The sequence below is a fragment of the Balaenoptera ricei genome, chromosome 10 (genome assembly GCF_028023285.1).
Source record: "Balaenoptera ricei isolate mBalRic1 chromosome 10, mBalRic1.hap2, whole genome shotgun sequence".
NCBI lineage: Eukaryota > Metazoa > Chordata > Mammalia > Artiodactyla > Balaenopteridae > Balaenoptera > Balaenoptera ricei.
The window spans coordinates 60,021,581-60,046,811 of record NC_082648.1 but is presented as its reverse complement, the minus strand read 5'-3'; the positions used below and the strand labels follow the sequence as shown (position 1 = coordinate 60,046,811).

General features: G+C 37.9%; 1 protein-coding gene across 18 annotated transcripts in view; it reads left to right on the top strand.

Annotated features, from left to right (window-relative positions):
• Positions 1 to 25,231, top strand: part of TSPAN8 (tetraspanin 8) — a 253,327-nt gene that overhangs the window by 133,764 nt on the left and 94,332 nt on the right. For 7 of the 18 annotated variants that reach the window (XM_059936514.1, XM_059936521.1, XM_059936510.1 and 4 more), the window contains exon 2: positions 24,828 to 24,974. The exons of the other annotated variants lie outside the window; for them this stretch is intronic. The gene's annotated coding sequence lies outside the window, so the exon portion shown is untranslated. The remainder of the gene's footprint in view (positions 1 to 24,827; positions 24,975 to 25,231) is intronic. 18 annotated transcript variants of the gene reach the window in all.

Below are 25,231 nucleotides of genomic sequence, written 5' to 3'. Positions count from 1 at the left end.
CACTTAAGTTTCTGTACTTGGGTCTTTTATCAGCAGCTGAATACAATTTCTAACTGACACAAAACTTTATATCTCACAACATGATACTCGAACTGTGTTGTGTAAGCTAGTGTCAGTCCCGGACTTTGCTAGCAGTGGCAATAAAATCAGAAACTAGCGCCAGAATATAGACCAATTTCTTCACTAAACACACTGTTCAATTCAACTAATTTTTTTTGGGGGGGGGGGTTGCAAGATGTTCTCAATCAATGAAGCAGTATGATGATTTATTTTCTGGTGTAAGCCCTTTATCTCATGACGGACTGGTAGCAAAGAGTTTGTATACTGCCACCTTAAGAAGCACCGATCTAAGAGATACATCCCAAAGTGTAATTTTGAGACAGATGCACTGGGAGATAAACATTCAATTGTTGATTCCATTTTGAAATTTAAACCTGTCATTATTGACTGGGACTACTGAGAAATCTTTTTTTTTTTTTCATAAATTTATTTATTTATATTTATTTTTGGCTGTGTTGGGTCTTCGTTTCTGTGCGAGGGCTTTCTCTAGTTGCGGCAAGTGGGGGCCACTCTTCATCGCGGTGCGCGGGTCTCTCACTGTCGTGGCCTCTCCTGTTGTGGAGCACAGGCTCCAGACGCGCAGGCTCAGTAGTTGTGGCTCACGGGCTTAGTCGCTCCGCGGCATGTGGGATCTTCCCAGACCAGGGCTCGAACCCGTGTTCCCTGCGTTGGCAGGCAGATTCTTAACCACTGCGCCACCAGGGAAGCCCGAGAAATCTTCTTTTAAGGAATCCCTTAACTACCTCACTTGGAAGCATGATAGTGAAAAATTATTACACATGATTTGGTTTCACAGACTTCTGTAATCACAGCAGTGTCTGACATTTTGTTTACTTGAAAGCAAAATAAAAACTTTTCATTACATGCTTCTTAGTATGCCATTTGTCTGACAGCAAACTTTGCATACCACAAAGCAGTTGTTTTACACGTAGATTCGGCTTCAGTTTCAGAGTGGAGATCGAATTACATGGTTTGCCAATACATGTAGTAAGTGCTAAATATATGGCAGCTATTATTCTTATTTGAACTTGGGTTAGTTCAACACTATTCGACCCCCATCCCCCAGATCCTACTGTGTTTATCAGAATGTATTTTGTATGGATGGAAATAAATGGACAGACCTGCGTAAACCTTTAAGGACTGTCTTTATTACTGCTAAAATTACTTAGCTAAGCCCCAACCTGAACCACTACACTTCTATCTTTATCTGTAGAAAACCATGGAATAAACACCAATAGCTACTCACTGCTCTAGCTCCCATAACTCTTTCAACTTTCTAGTGAGGGTTAAAATGCTCTATTTCAAGATCATATTATTCTTGGGAAGCACTTACTCTGACTGTATGCACAACTTTTCTTTCCATATGAATTCAATTGGCATTAATTCCATTAGAAATTCTGCCGTAGAAAATCTTTCCTCATTGCCAAATGATCGAATGGTATGATTCTTATCATCTTTTTAGTCTAATGAGGTCAGCCTTCTGGATGTGGTAAGGATAATGCTTTCTTAACAACAGAACTCAATTTCCCTAGTCTGCCTTTCAAGGAAATGTACTCTTTGAAGAAATTCTATGGCCAAGTAGAAGACATTTCTAGCTAAGTCATCTGCAAATCAGCGGAGCATGCTCATATAAAGAGGGACAATAGCTAGAATTTCTACTTTTGAACAAAAATGGTCTGTGACAACTGGGTATGACCAGGTTAGCATCTTAAATTTTTATGGGATTAGAAAGGGAAGAAACTAATTTTTCTTCTCAACAGTGACTGAAACTGAAAAAACAAAAAAACAGGAAAGAGAGAAGGTCCAGGTGGGAGAGGGGTGTTGGAGAGGGTGGAATGCAACCGAGGAAAGCATCACCGGTGGGACTCGGAATGGCTCAGGTTTCCTTCCCTTTTTAGGTCAGCCCTTGGGGGGTGAATTATGTGCTCTCCTGTCTTGTGTTACTTCTCACTTTTCTTATTCTAAGGACTTAATGCATTTGTATTTAATTCGACTTATAGGAGAAGAAATCATGTCACTGTTCTATGCTTTAATTACCTCATAAGCATATCTGATACTAAAAATATTTAACAACTGGTATGGCATGGGCACTGACCAATTAGAAAAAACACTGTAATCAATCAGAAGGTTCATGAGCCACAAGTAGAGAGGCCATATAATTAACTGTCCAAATCAGGACACGGTGGAGGGTGAAATGAGCTTATTAAAAATTATGCCAGAATGAGAGGCATAAACAGGGGCCATCCCAAGCAAACTTGGATGTGTGGTCACTCCAGTCATAAATAAAGAGTAATGTGTGTACTGGCTGAATAAAATTAAAATTTTGGCTTGGAGTCTTTTTCAAATCTGTAACATTTTATGTATCCATTGAACATATTTAGTCTTAAGAGTATTTGATACATTTGTCTAACACTGGTTTCTAGAGCACATTTCTAAAAGAATCCAGCCTACATGAGGGAGCAGCCTTTAGACACGCCTGCAGGAAGAGTGACAACAGGGTTTAGACTCTGCTAATACCCTAGGCAGATACACAGATTTACATGTAGCTATAGCTACAGATATAAACAGATACAGATATACAAAACTATCATCATATTTTGTAATTTTTTTTTATTATTTGGTTGCACCGGGTCTTAGTTGTGGCAGGCGGGCTCCTTAGTTGTGGCATGCAAACTCTTAGTTTCGGTATGCATGTGGGATCTAGTTCCCTGACCAGGAATTGAACCCGAGCCCCCTGCATTGGGATCGCGGAGTATTAACCACTGTGCCACCAGGGAAGTCCCTATCATGCTTTGGAGTGTTTACTGTTAGCCAGGCTTTTTCAGTTTTAGATGAATGCTGAAATTGATGATGAAATTGAGGTCAATTCAGGAAGGTAAATGGTGTGACCGCCGGACTCATAACCTCTTATCACTTGTATGTGATGGGATCGGAGCTATGTGAGAGCACCTCCCACTACCAAAGGCCTCCCTTATTGCTGATACTTTGCTTCCTTGCTTAGGGTCTTGTAGAGCAGGGGACAGACAAATAAATCTACCACTTATAATTCCATATAAAATTTGCTGTGATACATGCAAAGCAAACGAAATCATATGGGTAAGGGAAAACTTCCTGCTGAAGGACTGCTCGAGGTGAATTTTTAAGGATGGGTAGGAAATAACCAGAAGCAAAGGGATCTGTGTGTGCAAAGACAGCCAGCACGAAAGCCTGCATGACACGTTTGGGGAATAATAAGTATTTGGGGATAGTTGGAGGTGAAGCGGTGGTCTTCATGCTCAGTTGATTAAGGTGACAGCATTCTTTACACCTTCAGGAATCATTTCAAAAGGCTTCCAGTGTAGTAACAATGTGATTTATTTGCACTTTAGGAAGAACTTTCTGGCAGAGGTGTGGCAGACAGATTAGTGAGAGGCCAGCTTGGTGGCAGAGAGATCAGTTAGGAATTATAGGAATTTAGATGAAACGTTATGGTTTTGAAAGACCATCCATCTCCCCCTTCCTTAGTTCCAAAGCACTCTGAGTCATAAATAAAGTGTGAAAATAGCAGAAGAATGAACAAGAACAGCCTAAGGATCTAGGTTATTAAGTGGAGGATAGATGCTTGGAAGCTTCAAAGGAGATGAAGAGATCAAGCAAATGGAAGATGAGAGGAAGGGAGGGAGGGAGGGAGGGAAAAAAGAGGGAGGAAGGGGTGGGGAGGAAAAGAGAGGGGGGGAGAGGGGGGGAGAGAGAGAGAGATAGAGAGAGAGAGAGAGAGAGAATCCCTCCTGTTGCTTACTTCCCATCTTTGCTCTACTTTTTGTTTCCTTTGCCCAACTCTGCCCTTGCCACTACTCTCAATAGTTTTTCCTTTGCTTCCTTCTCCTAAATATAACTACCTCAGTTTCTTTGTATTCTTAAAAAGGGAAGAGTACTGCAGTAAGACAAGTGAGATCAAACCAGAAAAGTCTTTGCCAAGTTGTGGACTTGTTGATAAGTTCTTCTTATCTCCTTTACTTCTTACCTTAGACGTCCTCCTTGTCATTGAAGAAGGTAGTAAGTGACATTGAGGCAAGGAAAGACCCAGAACATTCACTAATGAATGTTCAATCATTAGTGATTTAGTTAAACCCATTAACTTATGACTGATTCAGTGTCATGTGTATGAAGTGATTCACCCTGAACCACTTTAAAACTGCTTTTGCCCTTCTCTGTGCTTCTTGAATCATCTTCCTTCTCGCCTCATTGCTACGTAAGCTTTCCTCTCTGACTCTCATTGCTTGGGATTTTATCTATCACATTCCTACCTTTGCTCCCCGTTTAATGTAATGAAAGCTGCCACCTGTGCACTAGCCAGGCTGTTCTCTTTAGCACAGGAAGCAAAAGAGTCCACTTTTAAAAAAGAAAATAAGCTTTTACCCTAAATGTAGTGAAAATGTAATGCTTTACTATTTAGGTTGAAGTTAATGCAAATAAATAGAAGAGAGAAAGAGAATGAAGAATAAAGAAAGATAGAAGATTAAAAAAAAAAAAAAAGTAAGACTGCAGAAAGTGACCAGGAAATAGAGTAGTTTTGTTTGTACATTTATGTCTGTGTTTTTCTAATAGTTGTTGGAATTGCTCCATGTGGTTCTATTTATTCTATTAATAAAATCTGATGATTTAAGACATTAGAAATAGGGAATGGAAAAATAATGTATTTTCCAGCCAAACCAAACCCAGCCCTTAGCTCTTATTTTCTGAGGTTGGCCCCCTATAGACCTTACTTTTACCAACTGCTAGCATCACAGAAGCCACGAAAACCTCAGGTAAAAAAAAGAGCCCTAATGATTTTAAATTAAAGAAAATTCAAATTTGAGAACTAAATAACTTTTTGAATTATTATTGGGTATAGACTACTTACATTTCTAACCTTTCCTCTTGTTATACATTTAGGATAACGTTCACCACACCAAAAAAAATCTAATTTAAGTGTTGGAAAGATTGAGCAAAACAAAAGTTCTAGGAATAAAAGCAGAAAATAAACACATCCTTTCATCTAAGTTTTGGACTCAAAAGACCCCACCATAAGGTAGAAATAATGTATGAGGGACTTTTTCATGCTTGACACATACTTTTAGTATAAGATTCTTCTGCAAGAAGCTTCTAAAGAGTAGAAATATTCATAAAACAGCTTATGTAAGTACCATATAACTAATCCATGAACAATTTAGTTCCACTCAGGCATTTAGAAGGTAAATGTTATCCATTTCTATATATTTAAAATTTTCAGCCAAAACTATTTTAGCCATATAACTTTACAGCATACAGAAAAAAAAATACACATAAAAGTAAAAAATGTGTTTTGCAATGAATCTGCCACTGATATGATACGAGTGTGCAATTAAATGGGCCATGCTGGAGAAAGGAAAGATTGGCTACTGGGTGGATGCCAGTGGTATCCTTTGACGCTTCTTGGCCTCATGTGGTCCTGATCAGGCAGCAGGGATCTGGCAAACCCAGGCCAGGAAGGTAGAAAACAGAACAGATTTTACTTTCAATTATGGGGTTGAGAGGGAATGGGACATAGAACACACATTTGATCTGCTGTCAAATATTTTATTTCAAAGCCGAACGCTAAATTGTAGCATAGAATTGTTACTTTTAAAGACATTTTTTTCTTATTTGCTTATTCTGAACTTCACTGTGGCATTTCATGATGGTGTAGTGTAAGGAGTACTAAATTCAAAGCCTAAAAACCTGACCAGGTGTGGTTAGCTACGTGACCATGGGCTAGTTACTTAAGCACTCGAAACCTCTGTTTCCCTGTCTAGAAAATGACGTGATTGGCTTAGATGATTATAAATTGTATTGAGTGGCCCTTGGGTAAATCTGGCTTGCAGATGTACTTTTGGCCTTTGCAGTATCACAAGATGTGTTAACTAGTAACCAATATTAAAAAAGCAGGACATTTCACTAAAACATAGATTTCTGGCTTCTCTTGAAAAATTGGAAGGTCTGGTAACTCAGGACCCACAGTTTTATGGAGCAAAAATATGCTGGTACTGAGTGCATCAGATACCTTTTGATCTAATTGGGAATGTTCTCTTTAGGCTGTCCCATTGCCAGCCACTGGACCCATTCAACTCACTACATTTATTTACTTTACCCACCTGACCCTGACCTTTTTAGACATTTTAGTTTTCCACTCCTTGTCTAGAGCAATGGTTTCTAAATGTGTCTTACAGGGCCCTAGTCATTAAAGGAACCTTATGAGGAATCAAGAGGCTGGGAACAGGGATCCAACCTCTCACCACCTTTAAGCAAAGAGTTCAGTTTTTATTTGTTTTATATATTAGGATCTAAAATGACCTCTGGGGCACAGACTTTTAGCTAATCCTCTCAAATATCTTCTGTTCTTCCATAGTAATTGAATTTTAGCTGAGCATGTGAATGTTAAGAATAAACACTACAACTCCCAGCATCCTTTGCATCTAGGTATGGCCATGTGACTGATTTCTAGCCAATGGGATAGGAGCAGAGTGATGTGTACAAAATTCAGGTTGTGCCTGAAATAGGAATTTGGTGATGAGCAATCTAGGACCATGTGGACAAAGATATCACGCTAGAAATGACAGAACAACATTATGGAAGAATCCTGGGTCCCTAGATGACTCTATAGAGCAGAGTATCCCTATTAGCAGTTCGCTACTTCAGTAGTGTTACATGAGAGAAAAATTAACTTCCATCTTGTTTAAGCCAATTTTAATTTGGGTCTCTATTACACACATGTAAAGCTGTACCTGAATTAAAACAACCTCTTAGGTCTTTCAAGCTCCAAAATTCTCTGATTGTTTTACCCCTAGTTGATTTGGAATTTGAATATGTTTGAGTAATTTTGACTTGAAAAAGGCAAATCATTGTTTTAAGCTTTTGGAATTACTTCCTTGAATGCTTTTTTTTTTTTTTTTTACTGAGTGGAACTTAAATTTATTTTCAGGCATGCACATGGTTATATTTTTATGAAATCATTATGCAAAAATACCGATGACCTAATGTATATTGACCAGGGAGTGTATGTTCTATTTCCTTCTAAATGATCAAGTGTTACTAACACCCTTTGCAGTTCCATTTCATCCAGAGAATGAATTTGCCCCAAGGGAGTGGAGTCAAATGTGCAAAATAAATGATGTGAGTTTGCTCTGTTTAACTATGTAGATGGCTAGAGTAAAAAAAGATAAAGTTACTAAGCTGCCCAAGAGAGGTCTTTGAGGTAGGCTGTTTCAGGCTCAATTTAAAATCTGGCAATGATGGTCCCTAAAACTTGGACTGCTATAACTGTTGTTATAAATAAGCAGAGGATTTCATTTTTCAAAGTCTGGGGAAAGAGAAAATTTCTATGGCAATGAATTTTATTTTTAAAATAATGTACCTGAGTGGAGATTACTAATGTCGCTCATCATTTTGAATCCATGTCGCTGCCTCATAAAACTTATGGATTGTGGAAGATAAGAAAAAAAATCCAAGACAAACCAAACTTGGATATCATTCAAGTGATGCCTTGGAAATGATGTTTTTAGTAAGTTTAACATACATCCCCCTCCTTGCCCCAAAACCTGTTACGTAATATTCAGAAGATCCTGGGAAATATTTAAATCCTAACATTTGGAACTAAAAGCAGCCACCAATAGAGATGATAAGGTTAGAGCTGGTTCTGATGAGACTCATATGTTGGGACAGATATGTTCTTGATGTTTGGAAAGTAAAATTCTTTCTTCATGATGTTTATGGGATTTGAAGTGATATAAGCATCTCACATCAATAAACTACCCCTTGAGCATAAACAAATTCTTTTTGACAAATAGACCATCATAAAGAAAGATATAGCTATTTTGCATTAATGATTTAATTCAGCTTTCTAACGTCCTCATTTTGCTCACTTCAAAATTTGGCTTAATAAAGTACAAGGGACCATTCTCATAACAGTTGGGCAGAGTAAAACATTTATTTTTAAGGTTAATTTGGGTCTTTACATGCATAGAATTAAAAGAGAAACCTGTTTTCTATGTGGATCGGAATATTTGGAGCTAGGAGTTGTTTTAAAGGCCTTAATTAATTTCTTTGTGCCCGATGGCCAGAAGGACATGTTAGGTTCTTTTCCTTTGGTTGAATTTCAGAATTGAGTATGTACTCTCAAGACTTATTTTGGAAAATATTAATATTTCTCCCTAATTTGATGACTCAAAAAATGAAATAATAGGTGAAAAATCATTTCTCTCAGGAAAGTTTATGAATAGGCACTGAGCCCTTTGATTTCATTCTGAAATAATGTACTTAACTGTGAAATCTCCTTTCTTATGTAACAGTGAACTAGAGAGCCATGTGGTCTTGGATATTTACATGTTACCTATGCTAACATTCTGAAATTTTTATTATATTTCTACATATATGAATATAAAAGAGAAGGAGCCGTCTTATAATAAAATAACAGTGATTTGGGTTCTGGTTTGTTACTTATTTTGAACTTTGGTAAGGCCTCTTGCTTCTCCATGCCTCAGTTTCCCCACCAAAACAATAGAGATGTATGCTTTCCTAATTATCTCCCAGGCTGTTGTCATGAGAAACTCATGGTCATTTTACATCAAAAAATGCCACCAAATAACTAGGTGGCTACTTTGAGCAAACACTGAAATAGATGCTCTGTTATAAAATAAGATGCTCTATTTTGAGTGTGATTAAATACTACCTGTGCAGCCATGAAAAAGAGCCTCTCAGAGCTCCTATTGCAGAAGGCATAATTAACAGATGGTCCCAGCTGCCTCACTCTAAATCCCCCACTGCTGTCACATGGAAGCCACACTTACCACGGGTTGCTTCAAGTCTGTGATTGAATACGGTAGGATTACTAAGAGAGGGCCATTTCTTGAAGAGAAAGGACTCCTCTGGTGGGAGACTTTGTCTCAAGGACTTCCCAGCAACCTCGCTGAACTTCCTTCAAATTGCATTGCAGTCTCAGATGCTTTTTACCCAACCCCACATCCTTTCCTCTTTCCTTCACAGGGGTCACACTTGCATTATGGTCTGACAGTTCCCTGAGCCTCCCCTGGAGCCCTTCATCATTTTCCCTCATAGATGTTTCCTCCATTAAATCTTTTGCATAACTAATCCCATCTTGACATCTGCTTTTACACAATACCTTTTTGAAGGACAATCCCTTTGAGAATACATTGTGAGATTTTTCTATGGTTTTGTAATTTGGTAGCTAAGTTTCCCTATCAATCTGTAGTATCCATTTACGTGGGCATAAGCAATAACCTATTTTATACCGTATAACAATACAGACATTTTCAACTGTTAAATATTTTCTTTAAGAATTATAAGAATGGTTTGTCAGGAACACATCTGATGCTTTTTATGATACTATTTCAAAAGAACTTGAGTAACTATCCTCCTAAGAATAATAAGGATAACATGCAAACAAAGGAAACATGCATACATGGCATGGTTTCGAGTCATTGTGACTATTTCTTTCTCTTATTCCTCCCAGGACACCCATCAAAACAGCAAAAGCAAAGCCAATGGAAAGTATTTTTTATTTCTTTTTAACAAAGATGTAATTAGTAGACCAGCTCACATGAACAAAGTAAAGTGGAAATTTAAGGCTAATTAGGGCACAAGTTCTGTTTTCACTGAATTAGCAGAATAATTAATGACTGCTAGTTAAATGAAATATTTTCAGCCCTTTTCTTATACATAGTTTTTATGTATTTAATCATACTGTACTTAAAATTTTATATTTCTTATTTTTTCACTTATATCATAAGCTATTTTTCTATTGCTTCTTAATCATTCTCACAAAATTATATAATAATCTAACTAGAGGATACGTCATGTCTTACATTGTCTATCTTATTGAATATTTAATTTGCTTCTAATTTTTTACTGCTGAAAATAATGCTGCTTTGTGTAGTTTTATAAATCTCTCATATTTATAGTTGTTTAGGATGAATTCCTAAGGGTGTACCCATTAAAGTTACACATTAACTAATTTGTTTCAAAAACATTTGGATCAGTTTATACCTCCCACAGAAATTATATGAGATTATTCCTTTCATCACACCCTTGCTAGGATGCTAGCATTAGAAAACAAAATCTCCAAGTCAGTTTGCATGGAAAAGTGGATATTTCACTGAAGTGTGGTTAAATAGTTGCCTATATGTTTATTATTGAGCCCTATTTACACTTTTGTGAACTATTACACATTTATACATTGAGCATTTTCCTTATTTGTATGAGCCTTTAGCTAATAAAGAAATTACTCTTGATCTATGATATTGGCATCAAATATTTCCCCCCAGTTGGTTGTACCTTCTTTTCTGTTTCTTTGTGTTTTGCCTTATTCATTCTTTTTTTTTTTGAATTTTATTTTATTTATTTTTTTATACAGCAGGTTCTTATTTGTTATCCATTTTATACATATTAGTGTATATATGTCAATCCCAATCTCCCAGTTCATCACCCCCCCCTTCGCCATTTTCCCCCCTTGGTATCCATAGCCTTATTCATTCTTAATGCTCAGTAAGCATCTACTGAGCACTTAGGTTTTGTTAGGCTCAGTACTGGAAGCTGAGGATTCAATTTTAAACAAAGACAGACTCAATCCATGCTCTCTTGTAGCTTCTACAGCATATCAGGAATAACGGAAAATTAAACAAACAGTTATCAAAAATATATGATATGTGCTAGATTAGGGAATCAGATAACAGGGAGCTATAGGTGTTCTCTACAGGCCATCTAACTCAACAGAGAGATCAAGGAATTGTAGCTGGATAAAGAGGTGGAAATGGGAGAATGGAGCCAGCAGATGAGACTGGAAAGGGCAGAAGAAGGTAAAGTTGGAGGGTTTTAAGCCATGTTAAGGAGTTTGGCTTTTATTACAAGGACTATGGGAGGTAATTTAATGGTTGTTCAGTAGAAGAGAAACATGACGATACTTATTTTAGAAAGATCATTCTGGCTGCTGTGTGGAGAATGGCTTAAAGGAGAGCAAGCCTGGACACAGACCTGGTGGAATAACACAGATAAGGGCCAGTGATGGCCTGGATGGGCATTGTATCAGTGAACACATTCCAGAAGTATTTAGGGGATGGAATCCAAAGGACCTGGGAATGAGATGTGGGCAGCAAAGGGAGATGGCAGACTCCCAGACTTCTGACTTGAGTAGCTAAAGTGAAGGTGCCATTTTTTGCAGAAACTAGCTGGCAGGAAGGAATCAGTTATAGATTTTTAAATGCTGTATATTCATATAATAACATTCTTGGCAATTTGTTATTATGTAATGCTAATTAATTCATTGCCATCTTTATTTTAAGTAAATTTTTGAATTTCTTTTGGCCTTAGTTAAATGGAGATTTGCGATTTGCTTTAGGAGAGAAATTTCAGGCATTCTAAATAACAAGAAGTTAGGTTATCCATTGGGATTCCCCAGATGGATGAAAAACGGTTGGGTCTAGTTATGCAATTCTAACAGCCCTAAAGTGAGTTTCAAGATTTAGTTGATAATCATGAGAAAGATGTTTTAAAAGAACAAACAATTACTTATTGTCTCCAAGGGATACACATAAATAGATGACACAGAGATGATTTTAAATGTTGCCAGTTTGAAACATCTTTACTATCTTTTAAACATAGTGACCCCTAGCAGATAAATGAGTTTATGTTCCATTCTTACACATCTTTCGAATTAGGTGGAAGAGAATATATGTATGCATAAGATGTTAGCCTCTTTGTTGGAGGGGAGAAAGTTTCTTTCTTGGAGGGCATGTTTCTCTCCATTTTTTTTTTTTTTTTGGAGGGGAAAAGTAAGTGCAGAAAGCAAAGAACCCGGACAATTCTGAAAAGTATGGTTAACAAAATAAGACATAAATGATCTTGGCAAAAGGTTCTGGAACACAAAACTTTTATTATAGTTATACACTAGTGTCTTTTGGGCTCACCTACAAGTACTAAAAATTTTGTTTGCTAAACAGTAGTTGGGAACATTTCTTGTACTTTATAACTTTCTTAATGGATCATTTGGAAGCTAAATAAATTCCTGCTGGGAGTATCATGTTCTCAGGTACACTAGACCCTCAAGCATACCGTATGCTTCTGAAACTGGTTGTGATAACTTTAAACTCCAACAGTAGTAAACTAGCTCGATCATTTCTCTCCCTCCCTCTCTCTCGCTCTCTTTCTCTTTCTCTCTGTAATCATGTAGTCTTGTAGAATACTGCTATGGTTTAATTTTATGTCCCACAAACATCCTCATTAAATAATAATTTAATATTCCTTGGATTTAATATTCAGCCTGTTTTCAGTCTGTGCTTTCATAAAAGCAAACAAATGGCTTTGGAAAGGGCATAGAGCATGCCAGTGAATGTGGGTGACTGGAAGGGTTCTTATTGCCTGACCATAGCCCACAATGAAACATTTCTCTAAAAAAATTATTTGGTCTGTCCTGTCAAAACTAGAAAAGGCTTATATACGAAGCATTTGTTTTCCATCACATGGACAGCCCAGATTACCGGCTGGCTAAAGTAATTACGTGACTAGTACGTCTGGTTTGAAGGCTGCATGGTCAAACCAGAAATCATGTCTTAAAGACAGGAAACTGAATTGTATTTATTAACCTAATTTTTAATATATATTATATTCATTTATACTATACAAATTTATATTATATACATACATAATATATATGAATATATATTCATAATATATATGTTGCAACTAATTTTCTGAACACTAAGGTTCTTTGAAGCTCTTAGTTTTCTTTCTGTTTAACTGTAAAATAATGCAACAGTGGGTTTGCCCAGTTTTTTCAGCTTAACTCAACTCAATAGGCAATGGGCAATAAGCCATGGGCAATCCATTCTGCAGAGTATAGTGAGGTCTTCTAACATGGTACAAAACGGACTTCTGATTTTTAGAAGAACAAAGTTTGTCCCTAGTTTCTCCCTGGTGATAAGCAATTGTGAATAGTACCATGACTTCTTGAGCCAAATGACTTGTTCATTATGTTTCCGGGGTTGGGGTAGGGTAGAGTGGTGGGGAGGAACCTTGTCTCATGTGCAATTGGCTCCTGTTGAATTAGTTTTTAATTTAGCAATACAACTGATTTTAATCTTTCTTGGAATTTTGCTTCTTTATGTTATTTCAGTGCTTAGACTGAAAACAGCACACTATTCTGGTGACCTTTTGGGAAGTGATAGAAAACTCATGATAGAATCTATTCTCAGCAACTTTGTAATCAGAATCGTGATAGTGTCTTTGATGGTTTGAAGTTTCTAAGTTTGTGTTTGCATCCAAACAATTATCTTCCCTACCTTTATGTATATGATTTCATAATTGAACTGTAAATACTGTGGAGAGGGAGCTTTTTGCACTTAAGGTAGTTGAGGTAGGAAACAGGCATGTTGTCAGGAAACAGAAACTCGAAATGATTGTTTGTGTAGTTAAAAGGTTACCAACCAAAGATAGGCAAGACAAAAACCCTTTTTATTAATCAATACTAACCAGAATTCTGGATCCCAAGAGAAAGGATCTTTGGGATATGTGAAGAAGGACAAAACAGCTTCTCTTCCTAATTTTGGATTAACAAAACAAAATTTTGAAGCACATGAAATTTAATTTTGACATTGCCTCACCTTGCTTTCTATAGCCCTTTCCTGCCATCTAGTCTCAATCCTTAGTACTTCTATGTTACCCTCAGTGCTCCACTGCAACATGCTATTAATATTTGATCCCTTTCCCCCCCACCAATGCCTCCATATGCCATGGTTATCTGCCTTCCTTTATCCCCAATCCTGAGCCCAATTCACTCAACCCATGGTTAAGAGGAAAGCAACTGGGTCAAGCAAATCATTCTAAAATGTAATTGGAAGATAGTAACCTTCAAAATGGTATTTACAGTTTAAAGAGAAGGTGATTTTCTAACCTGAATGAATCTAGGATTAATGTCATTCCGATGAGGAAAACAGTTAGGGTCAGCTCCCCTAAGCTGGTTTTATTTATTTTTTTCTCCACTTTTTCCCATAAGGTATTTAAAAGCCACAGATTTTTTTTCATAATGGCTCCAAAGCAGTAGTTGAGGGGGATTCTGGTTCAGAAGGTAGGGCAGGGTGGGATAGTCATTTCTATGTATGGGTGAAATATATAGTATGTGTTTGTAAGTATGGCAACTGTATGTAAGTATGGCAACTGTATGTAAGTATGACATCATACATCATAACAGAGTAAAGGGGAAAGCTGTTTACCAAATCAGAAACCCCTACAAAGAGGTTTAAGTTTAACTGATTTGTTACATAAGTATTTTATATACTACAGCATGCTTATAAAATAATAAAGCATGATACGTTTGATTAAAACTCAACATAAAAGCTATCTCTTTGTATGTGCAATTCATCCAACATGTTTCAGTGGGGGAGAGGGTGCTATGATTCTCTCTTTCTTCTATCCCCTTTTCTACTCTGTTGAAAGCTGGATCACATATTTAATCATTTTTTAGTCACGTTGAATGACCTGGAAGTAATGTCACATCACGTCCCAAGCTCCCCAAGTCAGTAAATATTACCTTAAGATCAAAGAATTAGTTTAACAGCGATGGAACATACCAACCCCCTGACACCAACTTCAGTTGTGCCTGGTAGCAGTAAAGCAAATTCAATCTTGTTTATATAAGGAGAAAGACTGGAAATCAAGAGATGTGATGGATGGTTATAGAAGAATTGGCTAGAAACTACATTTCTCTCTATAAGACTTCTCACAATATGCAGGTTTTTCTTGGCTCGGAGGAGATTCTGCAGGCAGTAACACCCAACGCTTTCCAGTAATGATAATGGGAAAATCATAAGGTTCAAATTAATTTTAAAACTTTTCTGAGAGCGTTTAAGATTGCTAACAATTTTTCTCCTAGCAAAACACATGACAAGCATTAAAAAAAATAGAATGAATGTATATAGAGTTCCCTATATAATAGCCTTATTCATAGGTAATGTAGGAAGTTCAATGTTTCCCACCAAAAATATTTTTCTTCTGGCTTCCTCAGGGCTGGAAAATCCACTATTAAAGATTTATAGTTTTGGCTTAAGCTTTTTGGTTATTCCTGTTGTCTTCTTTCAAAGACTAAATGCATCTAAGTGGGAAAATTTGTGAAGGGTCATGGCTTTAGGGAATCTAAATCTATATTCATTTATTCATTAAGTCAGCAAAAAGCTACTGAACACCTCCTGTGTGTCAGGTATACCACAAGCACTGAGGATGGCAGAATAAGGGAAGGTTCCTGCCCTCACAATGCAAATGGTCTTTTGATCCTTAGCTTGAGCTGCACTAAAATCATGCATTTCCAAGTGTCAGTGATATGAACTTTCTTTTGGTCCATCAGTCCCTCTAGCTCAGTATATCTGTGATGAAACATATCATCTTTTCTTACAAATTGGCCATACTTTCTGCCTTTCTCAATTTCATCAGTGTTACCACCTTTCCCAGGCAATGGAACTTTTCCTGACAACTCAACTCCACATTAATCTTTCCCTTCTCAAAACTCCACTGCATTAAACTCAAAATCACATAGATTAGCACTCAACTGTTCTCTAATTATTCAATGCATGATCAATTTGTTTCCCAGCTGTTATAAAATGCTTAAAGGCAAGGATTTATTTTATATCATCTAAACCAGAGGTTCTTCAAATATAGACCTCATAACAAGCCGCCCAGATGAATGTGATTAAGCTAAAGTTTGAGAACCTTTGCTCCAGACCACTGTCTCAAATTTTAATGTGTTTACAAATCACTTGGAGATAATGTTAAAATGCAGGTTTCAATTTAGTTGGTCTGAGATTCTGCATTTCTAACAGGGTTGCAGGTAATACTGATGCTTTAGGAGATAGTCTGAAGATCAAAGAAACAATGCCTGTAGTCCCAAGTACAGAGTTTGATCCATGGGGAGATGTCCAACAAATATTTAGAGATTTCAATCAAAATTACTCTAGTGTGAATTAGTTTATACAACTGATTGAAAAAGTGCATACACAACTGAGAGAAAATAACATTAAGAAGGATAAGGAGAGCAAAGGAAGACAAAATTTACTTATGTAACAATTTTACCCAAAGACTTACCTGAACCCCTAATTTGAAACACTTGTAAAGTTTTATTTTGTTTTCTAATTTCTTGTATATCTTTTTTCTAAATATCCCTGTACTCATAGGCAAATATACAAATCTTATCTTTGAAAAAAAGTATATTTACAGGATTTACCACAATGCCAGTCACTTAATTTGACATAAGCTTATTAAATTGAATTTCCTTAAGCAGACCCTTCCTTTTAGGTACAGGAAAAAAGTTATCTTTTTCAGAAAAATTTTAAAGCATAGCACTAAAAATTATAGAATATCTACAGTATATGTTCTTGAAACAATTGAAAAATGTTCTAAACACTGCCTTTAGCAGAATGTAGTAGTTGAACGGCAAATGGAAGAGAAGAAAATACATATTCTTTTTTTTTTTTAAACTGTGATTATTTAACAATTGTTGGTGATTTTTTTTTTTTTTTTTTTTTTTTAATTTATGACTGTGTTGGGTCTTCGTTTCTGTGCGAGGGCTTTCTCTAGTTGCGGCAAGCGGGGACCACTCTTCATCGCGGCGCGCGGGCCTCTCACTGTCACAGCCTCTCTTGTTGCGGAGCACAGGTTCCAGACGTGCAGGCTCAGTAATTGTGGCTCACGGGCCCAGTTGCTCTGCGGCATGTGGGATCTTCCTAGACCAGGGCCCGAACCCGTGTCCCCTGCATTGGCAGGCGGAGTCTCAACCACTGCACCACCAGGGAAGCCCAAAAATACATATTCTGAAAGAACCAACATGATTCATCATTAAGGCTTTTCAGGGATACACGAATGAAATAATGAACATCAGTGTCCTGGCCCTGATGGGTTTTATATTAAACTATGACAACAGTATCCTTGGATTTCTGCTGTTTCAGAATTACGCTTTCTTAGCACAAAACACTGTCAACGCCTGGTATATGGTACGTTCACCAAGCAGTCAAAAGCAATTAAATGAATGGTTTGGACAAAGTCAATTTTTATACATTCCATGCACATTGAAAAAACAAGTTCAAATAAACCTCAAACAAGACAAATTTAATAATGAATGGGTTTTATATTTCATGAGACTCAAGTACAGGCAAGTAACACCTACAGCATGTTACTCTACATCTGTGGCAAAGTTGGAATAAATAGTTACTTAAATGATCCACTTCTGGCAAGATCCATCAATTTTATGACCTCCTTTGAAATTATGGCAAAAACAATGCTTTTATTACAATTTTTTTAATCATAAAGAGGAGGACAGAAGTCACACGGTTTCCCTTCAGTGACTCAGATTTGTGGAAGCCTCTCCAATATTTTCACCTCTGACTGTGGTGGAACTTGTTCACAAGGGCACAGATGAACATTCAGTTCAGGAACCAGCTGTATGATTCAGGGAAAAAAAATAAGTGGGCTAACTTATACCCCACATCAAACCAGAATTGAATGCTTTCCAGGGTTTTAAAACATCTGGAAAATCTCTTTAATACTGTCCCTTCTTTTGGTTCTATCTTTTCACTTATTTCTATCCAAGATGGGAGGGGAAAAAAAGGCTGAAATGTCATGAGAAAGTTATATTCAGCTGAAGTTTATGTAAGAGGAACCAATGCTTTTTCCTACTTGACTTCCATTCCAATATCGCATACTTAAGGGCTAGTCTTCTAAGGGTGCCAGCATTCCCCTGAACCAAAATAAGCAAACATCCAAGTACTTTGAATTCTCTTCCTCAAAATTATGTTTCATTATTCTGGGATCTTGACAGAATAAAAGAACACTGCTGAATTCTAAAAGGTTTTCACATTTATCTGTACATGCAATAATGTGGAAGAATTTATCCATTGGATTTACCTTTTTTCCATTTGAATCCTACCCTGCAAAATTCCCGACAAATCTGAATTATCCTCTGTGAAAAGAAGAGGCCATCAAAGGAAATGTTCCTCTTATTTTCCCAGAATCCCCCAATCCACAGCCTAGTCCAGAAGCTTAAAGAAACTTAGTCAAGGGAGTTCTGCTACAAGACATTGTCCCCACTGACATGGTCACGTTGTTGGAAATCACTTTGAATGAAGGCATTGAAGGCCCCCGTGAAAACAAATTTTACTGCTTTTGTATGTAAGAGACCCAAACAAATTGAGACTGGAGAATTTTCCACTTTGGCCTTTACAAGTCCTTGTATCCCCACTCTCACCCCGCAGCTGTTCCTTCCCATCCCCTCTTACATGTGACTTTAACCCCTAATTCTTCCTTTTTACCTCGCTCCGTAAAATCCAGCCTGCCCGAACAATGACTCTTATTCCGCAAGAACAATCCCTCTAGTCCCATTTCCAAAACTAGCTGGACTTCAGCCAACCCCTTATCCTGCTAGGTCTAGCTGAACTTCAGCCAACCCCCTCCTGCTAAAGCCATGCAAAATTTTCCGTTGTCCTTCTCCAAGTAGAATGCTTCTTTGGAGCCTTCCTTCAGAGCCTTATGCTAATGGCTCTCTAGTTGATTTCTTCCACAGTTTTGCTGCTGAGATTCAGGCAGGGTTGGCCCCTTTGCTGCTCAGCCCAGGCCACTTCATAGAGGAGCAAGTCCTTCTATGGACCACACCAGTGCCCAGCTCTCTTGGTGTTGAAGCACTGCCTAAGCCTTTATTCTTCCTCTTTATTCTCTTTGGTATACATCTCTTGGTTTGATTCATTCTACTAATAGAGGTTCTCACAGTCATGGTGGGGCCATAGTGCCAAGGAGGTTTCGTTAGTTTGTTCAGGCCACTTGAATATAGGTTTAACATTATAAAGCCAATAGCAGTAAACATTGGAAGCTTTGGGAGTAGTTTAGAACTTGGGATATGAGTAAGACAATGCCTTTGTATGGCACCTTAGCATGAAAAGATTCAAAGATTCCAAATATTCAATGGTCAACAAAAATTTAACTGGTATGAAGAGGACTTTTAAAGACAAAAAAACCTCTAAAAGACAGCAAAGTTATAAAATTACTTCTCTTAAGGACTCCTTAGGAAAATCTAATAAAAATGTGAAGGATCTAAAAATCCAAACTTAAGCTCTCTTTTTCCACTTCTGCTCCATCTTTGGATTGGCTTTCCTCCTGGCCCCCTGTATCTCAATTTCCTCCTGTCCCTGCTCTGCTCCTTCCCTCCTTCTCTTGCACCATATCTCAACCCCCTTCTCTATCCTCCACTGCCCATTCCTAAATATAGTCCTCTCACTGGAGAATATCTCCTCATAGTATCTTTTAATGTAGATGGAAATGATTCTGCAGCTTTAAATCTTGGTCAAGATCAGATTTTCATAATGTAGCAAGGGACTTTCTGATTCCTCCTAGGGAAAAATGGAAGTTAGTTGAAGATTTTAAGCATTGTCTTAGGAATTTAGAGTCTGGGCTTCCCTGATCTCTATCAGTTAGTTCATCTCTTTGTGGGAAACCAGAGATGGTAGAACTTCATTTGAAAAGCAGGATGGATTGATTACCAAAATGAAACAACAAAAAAAAAGGGACAAATTTTAACTGTAAATGAATGTAAAAAGTATAAAAATAGGATCAGATCTCTTAGCAGCTATTCCTGAGGTATTTCCTGTCAAAATTCGTTGGTGAAAAATCCAGTTATGTAAGGAGGGAGAAAAATAGATCCATCCCTGATTTCAGAAACAGCTTAACTACCACATTCTAGAATATTCTTTTCTCAATAGGAATGAAGATATCACAGCTGCCCTAACTACCTTCTTTGTTGATGGTCTTAAACCTGATGTGACAGATTTAGTTAGAAAACAGAATATAGGATGGTAGACTGCTTTCCCTCTGAATTACAAGAGCTTGGTGAGCGCTTTGAAGATACTTTGGCTCAGAAAAAAAAAAATTACAGATTAACTTAATAACTTTTCAGATTAAGCACTTAGATAAATCCAGGAACAAAAACATCTCTATGGCTAGTCTAGACAAAGATACCTGTGGATATCATAAGGAAAAAGGACCCTGAAAAACACTTGCTTTGCCTTAACTTTCATTGAAAGACAGACTCTAAAGTGACAAAGTACCAACTTTGTCTAACACAATGACTCCTCTTTGAGTAAGTAGATTCTCTGGTTTTCTAAAATTGCCCTTAAAACAAAAAGAAGAAATTTCCATGCCATCATGAAAAAAATCTAGGATCTTCCTTTTTTGATACCAGATGTACACATTTCTACCATCAACCCAGCTTTCCATCATTCCTTCCTTGGAGTAACCAAAACATTTCAGTGGTAGGAATCTCAGATATTCCTCTCACTAATCAGCATTCTCTTCTGGGTAATGAATCTGTTGAATGAATATGGTGAATCTGTTGGAGTGAAAGCTACTTTGCTAATGTGGTGCCACTCTTAAATGTGCCGTGGCTGGACCACATCTTTCTGGAATTCTATAGAAGAGAAGAATCATTTGGTGTTGGTACAGATTGATTTTCCAGTACCTGAGCCCCTGTCTGGGATAGATTCACCTAGAGCCTTGTGTAACTTTAAAAATGCCTTTCAGAAGCTCCTATGCTTCCACTCCCCAATTACCATAGACCTTTCTTTCTGTTTGTATACAAAAGATCCAAAGACAAGCTTTGAGGGTTCTAACTCAACAGCACAATGGGTTTCAAACGCCCATCACTTAAACAGCCTCTCATTTTACCCTACACCAAAAGCCTACCCTCTTTGTTTGTGTTCAGTGGCAACAGCCGCAAAGTTAACTGAGGCTTCTACTGACTTAGTCTTAAGATCTCCACTTAACCTTATGGTCCTTCATGTCATGCAGATCTTACTCTTTATTGAAAACACTCAATGCTTTTCTGTTTCTAGACTGACCTTCTATGAAATCCTCCTCTTCTCATTCACACATATTTCTATCCATTGCTATAGTCCCCAAAGCCCTCCAACTTTTTTCCTCTCTCAAAAGAAGGAAAACCTCACCACTGTCATGCACGTATTCAGGAATTTCCCTTGCCTCACTCTGATCTCCTCGAAACTCTTTTAGACAACCCAGATTTAGAACTGTTTTTGGAAGGATCCCATTTGAGAACTGAACAAAGAGGCTATCAAGCTTAGTGTGTGATTGCAGCCCACTCAGACTTATGTGAATATTGTCTTTTCCCAGAGGCAAAATCTATACAAGTTGCTGAAATTGCAGCACTTACAATTGCAGCCTGCCAGTTAGGTAGAGATGAGAGAGCAAATTATCTATACATATAACAAATATGTGTGTGGAGTAATTCATGATTTTGATATGCTTTGGAAGCAGTATGGCTTCTTAACTGCATCTGGTTTTCCAATTAAACATGGCAGTCACTTAAAAGTTCTATTAGATGCCTTGTTTTGCCAAAGGAATTGGCTATATTAGGGTTGAGCCCCACAGTAAAAAGCAGACTCAGGGAGCAAAGGGTAGTGCTTTAGCAGGTTACTACACTAAATGAGCTGCTTTAACACCTCCAAGCTGTCCAGCAAGTCCAAGAGTCAAAGCCAAAACTGACTCCTAACTATTGGCGTCAGGTCTTGAGTTAACGCCAATATTAAGCATTTGATTCTGAAAAAGTGTATTGAAAAAAGTCAAATTGTTTTCTTCTCCCAGAAAGCTATAGTGGCACCAAGATGATCTCTTGGTCTGCCCCAAGATGCTGAAATGAATCTTCTCAAAAAGTGTTACATGTTGTGACCCACTATGGAAAGGCAAATTTAAAAACCATCAAAAATAAACGTTGGTAGGGACATTTCAATAAGATCTCAGAGTACATCTCTGACATATTTCCCATCTGTCAAACCTACCATCTTGAGAGAATTGTAAAGCTGAGGCATAAAGACAAGCCAAAACCTTTAGGACCTTTTGGAAATCTATCTACAAATGGACTTCATTCAGTTACTCACTTCATGTGGTTATGAATATGTCCTTACTAATGTGTTTTGTGTTTCCTGGTCTTCTAGAAGTCTTTCATTGCCATAAAGCAACTCCTTTGATAGTAGCAAAGAAACTTTTAGACTTTGTTTTTTCCACTTGACAATACCCACCTATTTATCTAGTGATTGAGGTACTAACTGAGACTTGTAAAGCTATCTGAAGAACTTTAGTTGCCAAGGCCAAAGGCTTTGCCCCTAGTTCTCATGGCCATTAGGGCCAGTCTAACAGGAACTCATAGACTGTCCCCATATGAACTTGTCACTAGATGCCCATTGCCCTTAGGGTTCTCACCCCCTCTCTTGACTGCTCTTTTATAGTCCAACATGGCAAATACTATAGAATATGAATGCAGCATATTCAAGTTCATAATCAAAGGTCCAAGCAGCTTCTCTCAATCATAAAGCACAGGAACCCCTGCATGACCTTCAGCCTCAAGTCTTGGATTACAGGAAACAACAACAACATAAGACTCTTCTCAAACTTCATTGGAAAGGATCATATCAAGTGTTGTTAGCCATAAACACTGCAGTAAAACTCTAGGGAATCAACCCTTGGATCCTTGTTTCCAGTAAAAAAGTTATCATACATTTATTTCCTAGACTTCTATATCAACAGGAGATCCAAAACAGAATCCCTTGGAATCTTCCAGAAGACGACATCAAGAAGGTGATAGCTTTTCCAAGATCTTTGGACAAAGCAGCAGGCTGCTCAAAATGGATAGCTTCTATCCAAGATCTTCAGTTCAAGACCTCCTGTACCCTAAAAATAACATAACAAACTACCACATCCTTCTTCATCTCCTTTTCATAACCATCTGTGAGATTCTTAAACTTTCTTTCCATAGTTTTGTTTCTCTGGATAAATCAGGAGGATGAACAAGTATTATACAAACCTATTTAGGTCAAACATCCCTTCACTAAAGACTCAGGGTGGAGATGGGATTTGTTTTCCTGGATAATCCCAGATGAGGCAGGATCTTGGCTAAGAGGCATTGTCCAAGGCCTTCTAATGATTCTCATGTCAATACTTGTCTCCACAGTCATTTGCTATATTCTCTCTAGAATTTTAAATACTTCAGCCACTCACTTGACAAATGATAAAATTCAATCACAAAAGCAAAATTTACCAGGAAGACAGGAAAAAGAGGTACAATGTTAAGAAAAGCCCCAATGGCATCATTACCAATGAGTCTGTGACTATAACTGCCTCAAGTGATATAGACCTAGAAAACTGAACAAATCAAGATTTGGTTGAATGAGACTCAGTCTCCCCGCTGACCTAGAGGAAGGACTGTGAGAATTTCCCACTGTGGCCTTCTTATGTCCTGGTCTCCTTTAGCTGTTACTCTGTACCCCTCTTATGCATAACTTTAGCTCCTGTTTGTCTTCATCCTTCTTGAGAACATCCAGACTGCCCAAAGAATGGCTGCTAATCCACAAGAATAATCCCGCTTCTTCCCATCTGAATTCTGCATTGGGGAGTCTGGGAAAATATCGCAAATAAAACCAGGCACAGCTTTGCATGAGGTAGTAACCATCCTGGAGAATCATGTTTGGAACAGAAGGTATTTGAGGCTGTGACATAGAGACCTCAAAAAGAAGTAGCTTTATAGAACGAAGAAGCTCTTATCTCTTTCTCATAACAGCCTTGGATTTAACAGTCCAGGTTTGGCCATGTCTCTGATCCATGTAGACATTTAGAGATATGCCGTCTTGTTGGTCCATTATCCCCTAGAGCGTAGCAGAAGCTGGTCACAGGCACTAGCTTTTAGACTGTAGGAAGGGGAAGAAGCTGCATAGGAACACATGTCCTGTGTCTTAAGGCCTAAACACAGGGGCACATACCTCTTCTACTCACATTCAGTTGGTGAGAAGATGGGCAAACGTTCACATCTAGCTGCAGGAAGGTCTAAGGAATGTGTACTAGCTGAGCAGTCATGTGCTTAATTTTATATCTCTCTATCTATCTATCCATCTATCTATCCATCTATTTATCCACCTCTCCCTCTCTCTCTCTTTCTCTCTCTGAGTGTCTATAAGTCTCTTCCTAGATTTGATTTCCAATGGCCTAAAGAGTTATGGGAGCAGAGCAGATTTCTAATATAGATAAAATGTTAAGTATGTCAGGCACCAATAGCTGCCTACCCAGTATCTATTTTCTTTCCATCCTTTTGAAGAGAACTCGAATTCTCCCAACTAAAGACAATTGCTGGACACATTCTCTTGTAGTCCAAGGGTTCAAGGTGGTTATATGACACTATCTGGCCAATGAGATATAAATGATACATTTCTGGGGGGCTTTTTCTTCCTCTTTTTCCTTTATCCTTCTTTCTGCCTACTACACAGATGTACCGATGTGCTGCTTGGAGCAGTAACAGCCATCTTAGAATCATAAGACAACCAGAGTGAGGATGAAAGCGAAAATGTCGATGATGGTAGAGCTGAAAGATGGGTTCTCGATGGCTCATTGGGTCATAAAACTACTTATGTGAACCACGTAAACCTTTTTGTGTTTAAGCCAATATATGGCAGACCCTCTAATACTGGCAGTTGAATGGGTTTCTAAGAAATGGAGAGGGTGAGCAAAGGGAGAGAGAGAAATTGAGAGAGAGAGAAAAGAGCTTCCTTTCTGCTCCTGCCAGCTTCCTGAATATATATATATATATTTGTCTGTTTGTTTTTTACCTAGACTGGGGAGGGAAGAGAGGGAGGAGCAGTGACAAAAGCATAGATATCGGTAAGCCTATGATGGACATTTTCCATTTTACCCCACAGATCCACTTCCCATCCTTCATCCTGCCTGGTGCCCTGGGTGGCTGTCCATACGGAATGCATCAACAATTTCCTTTCCCTCCATTCTTCCATTGGGTTTGACTAGTAGAAGACATTGGCAAGAGATCTGGAGAGCAGGAGGAAAGTAAGGTCAGGATATTTATTCCTTTGTCTTCCCAGCTGTGCTCCTCAACTAAAGGCCACAGATCCTCTCAGATGGCCTTCTCCCCACAACTCACTTTCTTGGTTCCTGTAACCACTTCCTCCCCTCATTCATTCAGGCTGGGGTGTAGGGTGGTGATGGATCCCTGTCCCATTCTCTGTTGCTTTTCCTGAACTCTTCCCACATTTTTGTAAGCAGTTCCTTTATGAGTTCTCCTTAAATTACCCAATTTGAAAGTGCCATT